Source organism: Silene latifolia, chromosome 7 (genome assembly GCF_048544455.1).
Source record: "Silene latifolia isolate original U9 population chromosome 7, ASM4854445v1, whole genome shotgun sequence".
In the NCBI taxonomy this organism is placed as follows: Eukaryota; Viridiplantae; Streptophyta; class Magnoliopsida; order Caryophyllales; family Caryophyllaceae; genus Silene; species Silene latifolia.
In genome coordinates, this window is record NC_133532.1 from 127,374,797 (window position 1) to 127,388,484 (window position 13,688).

Below are 13,688 nucleotides of genomic sequence, written 5' to 3' on the forward strand. Positions count from 1 at the left end.
TGAGAGATTGAGAGTACATGCATTGTGCACCGCCATGAAGGCGGGTAGCATGAGACGACCAAGTCGGTCATGCGCGACTTTCTCATGTCGTTGATTAAGTGTCTAGAGATGGAGTGGGTCGAGTTGGTCCATGCCTCGCGCAAATCCACCATGCCCAACGAAGAAAATAGCACATCGAGGAAGGTGGACTTCGTATCGTGTTGTGCTGTGCGCTAGCAAGTCCTCCCCTTGAGTCTCATATCTTTGTATTTTGAGTGTGCCCAAGCGCGTCATGCCCAAGTGAATCGTGTCGTGCCTGAGCTTAGCACGATCTTCTTTCTTAAACTTCGGACCAAGCACGGCCCATGCCACGTGGCTTGTCGTGGCCGGCCATGTTAATCCAGTATTGTGCTAAATCCGTCATGAGCTTTGCTGAGGTGTGCTAGCCCCATGGCAAAATGGCTGCATGTCCATTTCCATCTCTAATATAAAGTATCTTTTTAAATAGTAGTAGCAATCACTTTAAACCTTCATATTATAATATTAAGCTAAGCTTTAATTTTTTTAATCAAACTTTTCCGAGGACTATTGCTAATTTGCTATGTAATACTAGTATTTTGATGTTCACAAATTCTCATTTAAGACGGGAACTATTAGGTTTAAGTTTAAAACGGCTCAAATATATAACAAAATGTATGTCAAATTCATAAGAAATGACAAAAGTTTTGTCTTTATTACCTCTATATGATAGTATTTGACATGTTTTAAAATTTAAGACGGATAATCCGTCTTAAGTAAGACTTACCGAGTTTAATGGTTGTTACACTTTAATCGTGAATTGCAATACAACACATACATCACAAATCAGAAAAATGATAAATATTCCTCATAAAAAGTGAAGGTTCGATGAGTTCGCAGTTGTTTTAATAAAGTCTTATAATAATTAATAACATTCATCTATTCACCTTCCACCTAAAAAGTAAAAACAATTCATATGCTATTTTACATTATCACATCACTTTGACAATAAATATGAGAAAGCAACGTAAGTGCAACTCTTTTTAGTCCATTCCCTTTTATCATAGATCACAGAATTACGAGCTTACTCAATTCACCTACCTATAACGTAGTTAAGTAACTATTTATATCCATAAATTATTATTTAAGGCGATAATACAGGTTTTTAACTTAAAACGAGTTTAAAAAAAAAAGTTTGCTCTGATTATGTATGCAAGTGGGGGGCATATATGTCTATTAAATCAATATTTTTTACGTGAATAAGTGAACCTGTTAACACTTAAGTTATAAATACGATTTTTCTAACGTGCGTGCACTATAACCATAGGTACGTTAGAAAAACCCATGATAAATACAACCCAATTAGTTATATTTAAGCAACTAAAAGAGAAAATAAATACTCCCTCTATTTTTTTATATATGACTTTCTCACATTTCGAGACACTCTCTTCAATATCTCTTAAAATATAAGACTAAATATTATGATATGTATACTTATATGAAAGAGTTTTTCGTAAGGAGTTTAATGGTACAATTTTTATATTTTTTGAACAAATAAATTTTTGTAAATATTAAAGTCAAAGGCTTACCTCGTAAATGCAAAACGTCATATATAAAAAAGTGGAGGGAGTAGTTAATATATGCATTAATTGCATTGATTTATGTGTAATTTACTCTCTAATTTCTAAATTAATACCAAATACGGAGTATAAAAGGGTATTAAATATTTAAATACAACCGGTTGTATTTATCATTTCCCAAAAAATAATTAGGATACACAATATTTTCCCTTAATTAAATGTGTGTTTTTAAGACACACCTTAAAAAACCCGTGCATTCATTAGACCGTCTACATGAACGTTGAAGTTGGACGAATAAAGCCGGACTAGTCTACAATACATCCAAACTTGAAGTACTTCGGTATTATACAGTCTACATTCATTAATAAGACTACAAGAGAGTTGAGTTTCCGTGACTTTTATTGTTTGTCAGCCACATTTTTATGGGAAGCCATTTCAATAAAATGGATAATAACTTTATTTTTCATTATTTATTTATCTTTGATTTTGATTTTGATATAAAGATCAAAGAAATGGGAGTAGATTATATTGTGATTGTTGTTAGAGGATGACAAGTGAACTATAATAGATTTGTAGGATCAAATTACACATAAAAAACATTCTAATATAAAAAAGTAAACAAATGAATGAACAATTGAACGAGCCACTCTAAAATAAAATAAGCAAATAAGTGATCGTGATCGAGGGAGTATTTTATAGTTGCATTTTTTTTGTCTTTAATTCATATATGCTTGTATAATAATCAATCAATACTATATATTAATTGCACAAACCAAGAGATTTCAATGTAATTAAATAAATTTATACAAATTAATTATACTATATAGTTTTAAATCAATAGAACGTGAGATGGACTGAACAAGGAACTTCAATGTAAATATTATATAGTTTTGATTGAAGTATAAATTTAGAGAACACGGAATATGGTAATTTTCCTTAAAATAAACATGCCCCACTTATGTTAATTATTTTAACATAAACAAATATAATATAAGTATATTATATTTTGAAAACTATTAAAAAGTAAATAAATCAAGCTAGATTTCCAAAAAAATATAATATTTCATAATTATTTAGACTTAATTAATTTAATGCATATATGTAATATATTTAATGCATATATGTAATATATTTATTTCGAGTGAGAGTAATCAAGTAACCTTAATTGGATATAGTAATCACTCATTGGATAATTAAAGAGTAAAAGTAATTCTATTAATAGTTAAAAGAATTGTAGTAACATTGGATATAGTAATATGATAGTAATCACTCATTTAAATAGTCAAAGTAACAATATTAGCAGCGAACGGAAGTAGTGAAAATAACAGAAATAACAACGGGAGTAGTGAAATTATCAATATTAATGTAGAAGTAATGAAAGTAACAATAGTTACGGCGGGAGTAGTGAAAGTAAAAGTAATAATAACGAATGTAATAAAAGTTAACAATTTTAAGAACAAAAGGAAGTATATATGAAAAATTAGCTAAGCAATCGATTTAAGTAAAATATAAATAGTAGAGAGCGTTGAATTTGTCTCATAATTTATTTCTTTGTAATTTTAAGATATACTCCGTATCATAGAAAAATATATTAATGATATTTATGAGTTATGCAACTTTAAAATAGTTTTAGTTAATTGAAAATATATTTTAATACTAAATACAGGTAGCCCGGGCGAAGCCGGGCACCCATACTAGATTACTAGTCATATATAAGAGGAAATCCTTGTTCTTGTGACTGAACTCAATGAAATGAGCTGAATTGTACTTAGTTGAAATAATTGACTTATAAGATCTTATCTAAGCTAAAATGAAGAGTAACATAAAACTGAATTGAACCGTATGGAATCAAACTAAAATTAGTCAGGTTTTAAAGATCATGGCCTATTAATCTTTCAAACAACAATTTCACGTTTTAAATATCAGTAATTCTCTCGTATGACGGTTTTTTGTCGCATTTTTTTGCCAATAGTGACCACTTTCTGGTAAATAGCGATCACTTTTAGGTAAATAACGACTACCACTTTGGAAAAATTGATTATTTTTTAGTCTTAAAAATAAGTCATTATTTAACCAAAAGTAGTCACTTTTTACTAATCGGTATACAACCAACACACCAAAGAATTTGTGTTAAAATACAGCTTATGGCACCTTATTTGTTAGGTTGACTCTTTATTCAAACAGTATATTTCGTATAAACTTAAGATGACTACGAATAAAAATGACAAAAATCTCAAACAAAACTGTTAAGACAAATATCGCCGTTTTATACATTAATGTTATACAACTCATTTCATAAAGAGGTTACTTACTTGCGATATGTATATACACAACGGTCTCACCCAAGATGAATCGATGAAAACTTGATTAAGAACTCTTTTAATTTAAAATACTTATTTTTTTTTCGGGGCTCTTAAAATACTTATTGAAAAGGTCCAAAAACAAAAAACAAAAATTAGTAGAAAGTGAATGTCGTCATAAAACTTAAATGCTATTCTACTTCCCTGGGATTGGGAAATAATTGCAAAGAGGCAAACTAGGAGATAATAATAAGAGGAAGACTTTAATGAATGTGGGGAGCCTTAAACTGATATACTGGATGTGTCACTGTGTCAGCATTCTAGTGTTGAGTGTGAGGGGTCAACTTCTCTTTTGGATTTGCCTTTCTTTGATGACATGTACAAACTTTCTTGGATTTTCATGGCTAAAAATTCTCATTTCTGACGCACATATACGTCACAATTCACAAGCTGGTAATAAGTCAAATAAAATTTACAATAATGGGTAAAAAAAAGTTAAATACTTATTACTTTTCACAAGTTTGTAATCCCTCTAAATTCTTTTATTAAAAGAGATTTTCAAAAGCAAAAATCGACTGAGGATAATCCCTCTAAATCACCGATATTATGTCATTCACAAATTCTCAAAAGAGACTTACTAATAAGTAACGATATTGTAATGCTTGTGCAAGTTTTTTTTTATCTTGCAAATAATAGATGACATGAAAATCATCGATTTTATTTCAAAACATCCCTAAAGACTTAAACGCCACTGCCTTTACAACTATGTTGATCTTGACTTTATTGACCATCACGATAATATGTTTCACCGTCAATTAAAGTACTTTATAACGACGAGCGTTGTGCCTTGTTAGCCTGTGGTCCAAGCAACACATAAGGTGGCTAGAGGAGTCACCAGGTACTTGTTGAATTATGCCTTCAATCGGTTAGTTGTCATTTAGAACAACTCGCACAAATAGTTTCTTTTATATAATTTATTGGCGCCTTATTATAGAATTATGCATATCATAAACGTATTTTGAATCCGAAATTTGTAATCCTCAATATCAATAAAATATCTCTCCATTCTGCCTGTTGACATCGATACTGAACCACATAAATCTGTTTATATGTTTTGCTTGTTCGTTCCTTACATTTTCTATTATCTTTCTAGCATATGTTATAAACTACTAACTAACTTGTTATTTTCTCGTTACTTTTTAATGTTGACGGATGTTACCCCTCTATTCCACCACCCTAAAGGCCAATTTGGAAAAATATTCCCGCACTACAAAAAAATTGCATCTTGCAAGATCTCCCTTTCATCCTAGTCAAAAGGCTACCTGAATTGATCATAAAATTACCATAATTCAAGATGCTAGTCATCTCAATTTCCCATCTATTTAAAGATCAGAGCATATTCTGTGGCTCTTAAGGAGACTTAAGATTGTGCCCTACACAAGAACTCTCCACTTATCATATTGATAGCTTAAAACCATACAATCACAACCTTAATGGTTTAATCTTCATGTTAAATCTAAATATAATATTCTTATAACATCCATTAATAATATTGACTTTATTGTAGTCCTTTCTATAATGAGGTTTGAGCATCTAATTAAGGTGGGTCATCATAAACATGACCCTTGATAAAATGCTTTATGTTACACCAATGTTTTCGAAATTTCCGATTTGATAAAGTAATGAAGTTATACGAGAAATCATTGTTATATATATCTTCTCTCTTCCATTTATTTATTTACATTTAATTTTAGCGTAAAAATTAGGGAAACAGGAAGGTAATTTTTGGTATTGTTATTTCCTGACAAGTGTAAAATAGGTAAATAATGATTGAGATAGAGATAATACTTTGTATTCTAAAAGAATTGATACAACTGGTAAAATATCGCTAATAATCTCTAGTTACGCGATAATTTAATACTCCGTGTTGGGGTACAGAGTAAGGAAGCGAATAAATTCAACCAAAGATTTAAGAGAAATAATAAAAAGACAATAAAAATAACACCAAGATTTTTAGGAGGAAAAACCCTCTTTAAATAGAGGTGGTTAAAAAACTGGGAGAGAAAGAAACGTGGTCCGGTACGACCTCCTGAAAGGCTCAATAAGTGTATTAATACACGAATTTCGAGTTTCCAGGGTCCCGGAAGAAAATTCTCTGTAAACCACACATAACATTTCTCGAACAAGGTAAAGCAGCCATACAAAATTGAAGGAGCAAAGGAGGATATTTGGGAGTCAGGTATGCGATAAACCAGCATTCGTCGTCACTTGGATAATCGTGAAAAATGAATTAATACTCGTTATTTGGGGTTGAAATCGTATAGCTTTACTCCTGCAATGATCTCGAACACGTGGTTGAAAAACCGGGAGAAAACGAAACGTGGTCCGATACGACATCCCGAACGACTCAAAATGAAGTGTATAATACACGGTTTTCGAGATTCTAGCGTCCCGGAACAAAAATAACCAGAAATCACACAGAAGTTCTTTGTATGAGTTAAAGCGGCCACAAAAAGTTTCAGGAGCAACGCAAGACATTTAGGAGTCCGGTATGCGATAAACCAGCATTCGTCGTCACTCGGATAATCGTGAAAAATGAATTTATACTCGTTATTTGGGGCTGAAATCGTATAGGTTTACTCCTGCAATGACCTCGAACACGTGGTTAAAAAACCGGGAGAAAAAGAAACGTGGTCTAGTACGACCTCCTGAACGGCTCAAGATGATGTTTATAATACACGGTTTTCGAGATTTCAGGGTCCCGGCACAGAACGTTTCTCGGACAAGGTAAAGCAACCACACAAATTTTGAGGAGCAAAGGAGGATATTTGGGAGTCCGGTATGCGATAAACCCGCATTCGTCGTCACTCAAATAATCGTGGAAAATGAATTAATACTCGTTATTTGGAGCTGAAATCGAATAGGTTTACACCTGCAATGACCTCGGACACGTGGTTGAAAACCGAGAGAAAAAGAAACGTGGTCCGATACGACATCCCGAATGGCTCAAAATGAAGTGTATAATACACGGTTTTCGAGATTCGAGTGTCCCGGAATAAAAATAACCGGAAATCATACCGAAGGTTTTTTGGATCAGTTAAAGCGGCCACACAAAGTTTCAGGAGCAACGGAGGACATTTAGGAGTCCGGTATGCGATAAACTAGCATTCGTCGTCACTCGGATAATCGTGAAAAATGAATTTATACTTGTTATTTGGGGCTGAAATCGAATAGGTTTACTCCTGCAATGACCTCGGACACGTGGTTGAAAAACCGAGAGATAAAGAAACGTGGTATACACTTCAATTTCAGCCGTTCGGAAGGTCGTACCGGACCCTGTTTCTTTTTCTCCCTGTTTTTTTAATCACGCGTCCGAGCGCATTTCAGGAATTAACCTGTTCGATTTTAGCTTCAAATAACGAGCTTTAACACATTTTTCACGATAATCTGAGTTTTGACGAATGCTGGTTTGTGGCACACCGGCACCCCCAAATGTCTTCCGTTGGTGCTCAAATTTTGCGTGGCCGCTTTATCTGACCCGAGGAACTTTCTATGTGATTTCCGGAGAATTTTGTTCCGGGACCTCGGAATCCCGAAAAACCGTGTATTATACACTTCAATTTCAGCCGTTCGGAAGATCGTACCAGTCCCTGTTTCTTTTTCTCCCTGTTTTACAATCACGCGTCCGAGCTCATTTAGTGAATTAACCTGTTCGATTTCAGCCTCAAATAACGAGCTTTAACACATTTTTCACGATAATCCGAGTTTCGGCGAATGCTGGTTTGTGGCACAACGACACCCCCAAATGTCTTCCGTTCGTACTCAAACTTTGCGTGGCCGCTTTATCTGACCCGAGGAACTTTCTATGTGATTTCCGTAGAATTTTGTTCCGGGACCCGGAATCCCTAAAAACCGTATATTATACACTTCAATTTCAGCCGTTCGAAAGGTAAATCTAGGACCCTGTTTCTTTTTCTCCCTGTTTTTCAATCACGCGTCCGAGCTCATTCCTATGAATTAACCTGTTCGATTTCAGCCTCAAATAACGAGCTTTAACACATTTTTCACGATAATCCGAGTTTCGGCGAATGCTGGTTTGTGGCACACCGGCACCTCCAAATGTCTTCCGTTGGTGCTCAAACTTTGCGTGGCCGCTTTATCTGACCCGATGAACTTTCTATGTGATTTCCGGAGAATTTTGTTCCGGGACCCCGGAATCCCGAAAAACCGTGTATTATACACTTCAATTTCAGCCGTTCGGAAGGTCGTACCGGACCCTGTTTCTTTTTCTCCCTTTTTTTCAATCACGCGTCCGAGCTCATTTCAGAAATTAACCTGTTCGATTTCGGTTTCAAATAACGAGCGTTAACACATTTTTCACGATAATCTGAGTTTTGACGAATGCTGGTTTGTGGCACACCGGCACCCCCAAATGTCTTCCGTTGGTGCTTAAACTTTGCGTGGCCGCTTTATCTGACCCGAGGAACTTTCTATGTGATTTCCGGAGAATTTTGTTCCGGGACTCCGGAATCTCAAAAAACCGTGTATTATATACACTTCAATTTCAGCCGTTCGGAAGGTCGTACCGGACCCTGTTTCTTTTTCTCCCAGTTTTTCAATCACGCGTCCGAGCTCATTTCAGGAATTAGCCTGTTCGATTTCAGCCTCAAATAACGAGTTTTAACACATTTTTCACGATAATCCGAGTTTCGGCGAATGCTGGTTTGTGGCACACCGGCACCCCCAAACGACTTCCGTTGGTGCTCAAACTTTGCGTGGCTGCTTTATCTGACCCGAGGAACTTTCTATGTGATTTCCGGAGAATTTTGTTCCGGGACCCCGGAGTCCCGAAAAACCGTGTATTATACACTTCAATTTGAGCCGTTCGGAAGGTCGTACCGGAACCTGTTTCTATTTCTCCCTGTTTTTCAATAACGTGTCCGAGCTCATTTCAGGAATTAACCTGTTCGATTTCAGCCTCAAATAACGAGCATTAACACATTTTTCACGATAATCCGAGTTTCGGCGAATGATGGTTTGTGGCACACCGGTACCCCCAAATGTCTTCCGTTGGTGCTCAAACTTTGCGTGGCCGCTTTATCTGACCCGAGGAAATTTCTATGGTTTGTGTCACACCGGCACCCCCAAATGTCTTCCGTTGGTGCTCAAACTTTGCGTGGCCACTTTATCTGACCTGAGGAACTTTCTATGTGATTTTCGGAGAATTTTGTTCCAGGACCCCGGAATCCCGAAAAACCGTGTTTTATACACTTCAATTTCAGCCTTTCGGAAGGTCGTACCGGACCCTATTTCTTTTTATCCCTGTTTTTTATTCACGCGTCCGAGCTCATTTCAGGAATTAACCTGTTCGATTTCAGCTTCAAATAACGAGCTTTAACACATTTTTCACGGTAATCCGAGTTTTGATGAATGCTGGTTTGTGGCACACCGGCACCCCCAAATGTCTTCCGTTGGTGCTCAAACTTTGCGTGGCCGCTTTATCTGACCCGAGGAACTTTCTATGTGATTTCCGGAGAATTTTGTTCCGGGACTCCGGAATCCCGAAAAACCGTGTATTATACACTTCAATTTCAGCCGTTCGGAAGGTCGTACCGGACCCTGTTTCTTTTTCTCCCTGTTTTACAATCACGCATCCGAGCTCATTTCAGGAATTAACCTGTTCGATTTCAGCCTCAAATAACGAGCTTTAACACATTTTTTACGATAATCCGAGTTTCGGCGAATGCTGGTTTGTGGCATATTAGCACCCCCAAATGACTTCCGTTGGTGCTCAAACTTTGTGTGGCTGCTTTAATTGACCCGAGGAACTTTCTATGTGATTTCCGAAGAATTTTGTTCTGGGACCCCGGAGTCCCGACAAACCGTGTATTATACATTTCAATTTCAGCCGTTCGGAAGGTCGTACCAGACCCTGTTTCTTTTTCTCCCTGTTTTTCAATCACGCGTTCGAGCTCATTCCTATGAATTAACCTGTTCGATTTCAGCCTCAAATAACGAGCTATAACACATTTTTCACGATAATCCGAGTTTCGGCGAATGCTGGTTTGTGGCACACCGGCACCCCAAATGTCTTCCGTTGGTGCTCAAACTTTGCGTGGCCGCTTTATCTGACCCGAGGAACTTTCTATGTGATTTTCGGAGAATTTTGTTCCCGGCCCCCGGAATCCCGAAAAACTCAATTTCAGCCGTTCGGAAGGTCGTACCGGACCCTGTTTCTTTTTCTCCCTGTTTTTTAATCACGCGTCCGAGCTCATTTCAGTAATTAACCTATTTGATTTCAGCTTCAAATAACGAGCTTTAACACATTTTTCACGATAATCTGTGTTTTGACGAATGCTGGTTTGTGGCACACCGGCACCCCCAAATGTCTTCCGTTGGTGCTCAAACTTTGCGTGGCCGCTTTATCCGACCCGAGGAACTTTCTATGTGATTTCTGGAGAATTTTGTTCCGGAATCCCGAAAAACCGTGTATTATACACTTCAATTTCAGCCGTTCGGAAGGTCGTACCGGACCCTGTTTCTTTTTCTCCCTGTTTTTCAATCAGGCGTCCGAGCTCATTCCTATGAATTAACCTGTTCGATTTCAACCTCAAATAACGAGCTTTAACACATTTTTCACGATAATCCGAGTTTCGGCGAATGCTGGTTTGTGGCACACCGGCACCCCCAAATGTCTTCCGTTCGTGCTCAAACTTTGCGTGTCCGCTTTATCCGACCCGAGGAACTTTCTATGTGATTTCCGTAGAATTTTGTTCGGGACTGGAATCGAAAAACCGTATATTATACACTTCAATTTGACCTTTCGAAAGGTCGTCTAGGACCCTGTTTATTTTTCTCCTGTTTTTCAATCGGGCGTCCGAGCTCATTCCTATGAATTAACCCTGTTCGATTTCAACCTCAAATAACGAGCTTTAACACATTTTTCACGATAATCCGAGTTTCGGCGAATGTTGGTTTGTGGCACACCGGCACCCCAAATGTCTTCCGTTGGTGCTCAAACTTTGCGTGGCCGCTTTATCTGACCCGAGGAACTTTCTATGTGATTTTCGGAGAATTTTGTTCCGGACCGGAATCCGAAAAACCGTGTATTATACAGTTCAATTTCAGCCGTTCGGAAGGTCGTACCGGACCCTGTTTCTTTTTCTCCCTGTTTTTTAATCACGCGTCCGAGCTCATTTCAGGAATTAACCTGTTCGATTTCAGCTTCAAATAACGAGCTTTAACACATTTTTCACGATAATCTGAGTTTTGACGAATGTTGATTTGTGGCACACCGGCACCCCCAAATGTCTTCCGTCTGTGCTCAAACTTTGCGTGGCCGCTTTATCTGACCCGAGTAACTTTCTATGTGATTTCCGGAGAATTTTGTTCCAGGACCCCGGAATCCCGAAAAACCGTGTATTATACACTTCAACTTCAGCCGTTCGGAAGGTCGTACCGGACCCTGTTTCTTTTTCTCCCTGTTTTACAATCACGCGTCCGAGCTCATTTCAGGAATTAACTTTGTTCGATTTGACCTCAAATAACGAGCTTAAACACAATTTTCACGATAATCCGAGTTTCGGCGAATGCTGGTTTGTGGCACACCGGCACCCCCCAAATGTCTTCCGTTGGTGTTCAAACTTTGCGTGGCCGCTTTATCTGACCCGAGTAACTTTTTATGTGATTTCCGGAGAATTTTGTTCCAGGACCCCGGAATCCCGAAAAACCGTGTATTATACATTTCAATTTCAGCCGTTCGGAAGGTCGTACCGGACCCTGTTTCTTTTTCTCCCTGTTTTTCAATCACGCGTCCGACCTCATTTCAGGAATTAACCTGTTTGATTTCAGCCTCAAATAACGAATTTTAACACATTTTTCACGATAATCCGAGCTTCGGCGAATGCTGGTTTGTGACACACCGGCACCCCTAAATGTCTTCCGTTGGTGCTCAAACTTTGCGTGGCCGCTTTTCTGACCCGAGGAACTTTCTATGTGATTTCCGGAGAATTTTGTTCCGGGACCCCGGAATCCCGAAAAACCGTGTATTATACACTTCAATTTCACCGTTCGGAAGGTCGCAGGACCCAGTTTCTTTTTCTCCTGTTTTTCAATCACGCATCCGACCTCATTTCAGAATTAACTGTTCGATTTCACCTCAAATAACGAGCTTTAACACATTTTTCACGATAATCCGAGTTTCGGCGAATCTTTGGTTTGAGAGGCACACCAAGCACCCCCAAATGTCTTCCGTTGGTGCTCAAACTTTGCGTGGCCGCTTTATCTGACCCGAGGAACTTTCTATGTGATTTTCGGAGAATTTTGTTCCGGGACCCCGGAATCCCGAAAAACCGTGTATTATACAGTTCAATTTCAGCCGTTCGGAAGGTCGTACGGACCTCGTTTCTTTTTCTCCTGTTTTTTAATCACGCGTCCGAGCTCATTTCAGAATTAACCTGTTCGATTTTGACTTCAAATAACGAGCTTTAACACATTTTCACGATAATCGAGTTTTGACGAATGTTGATTTGTGGCACACCAAGCACCCCCAAATGTCTTCCGTCTGTGCTCAAACTTTGCGTGGCCGCTTTATCTGACCCGAGTAACTTTCTATGTGATTTCCGGAGAATTTTGTTCGGGACTCGGAATCCGAAAAACCGTGTATTATACACTTCAATTTGAGCCGTTCGGAAGGTAAACGGACCCTGTTTCTTTTTCTCCTGTTTTACAATCACGCGTCCGAGCTCATTTCAGGAATTAACATGTTCGATTTCAGCCTCAAATAACGAGCTTAAACACATTTTTCACGATAATCCGAGTTTCGGTCGAATCTTTGGTTTTGGCACACCAAGCACCCCCAAATGTCTTTCGTCGTGCTCAAACTTTGCGTGACCGCTTTATCGACCCGAGTAACTTTCTATGTGATTTCCGGAGAATTTTGTTCCAGGACCGAGGAATCCCCAAAAACCGTGTATTATACACTTCAATTTCATTTGTTCGGAAGGTCGCACGGCCCTGTTTTTTTTTCTCCCTGTTTTACAATCACGCGTCCGACCTCATTTCAGAATTAACTGTTCGATTTCAGCCTCAAATAACGAGCTTAAACACAATTTTCACGATAATCCGAGCTTCGGCGAATCTTTGGTTTGTGGCACACCAAGCACCCCCAAATGTCTTCCGTTGGTGTTCAAACTTTGCGTGGCCACTTTATCTGACCCGAGTAACTTTTTATGTGATTTAGGAGAATTTTGTTCCAGGACCCGGAATCCCGAAAAACCGTGTATTATACACTTCAATTTTGAGCCGTTCGGAAGGTCGTGCGGACCCTGTTTCTTTTTCTCCTGTTTTTCAATCACGCGTCCGACCTCATTTCAGGAATTAACCTGTTTGATTTCAGCCTCAAATAACGAATTTTAACACACTTTTCACGATAATCCGAGCTTCGGCGAATCTTTGGTTTGTGGCACACCAAGCACCCCAAATGTCTTCCGTTGGTGCTCAAACTTTGCTTGGCCGCTTTATCAGACCCGAGGAACTTTCTATGTGATTTCCGGAGAATTTTGTTCGGGACCGGAATCCGAAAAACCGTGTATTATACACTTAAATTTCAAATGCCGTTCGGAAGGTCGCACAGGACCCGGTTTCTTTTTCTCCTGTTTTTCAATCACGCGTCCGACCTCATTTCAGGAATTAACTTGTTCGATTTCAGCCTCAAATAACGAGCTTTAACACATTTTCACGATAATCCGAATTTCGGCGAATCTTTGGTTTGAGGCACACCGGCACCCCCAAATGTCTTCCGTTGGTGCTC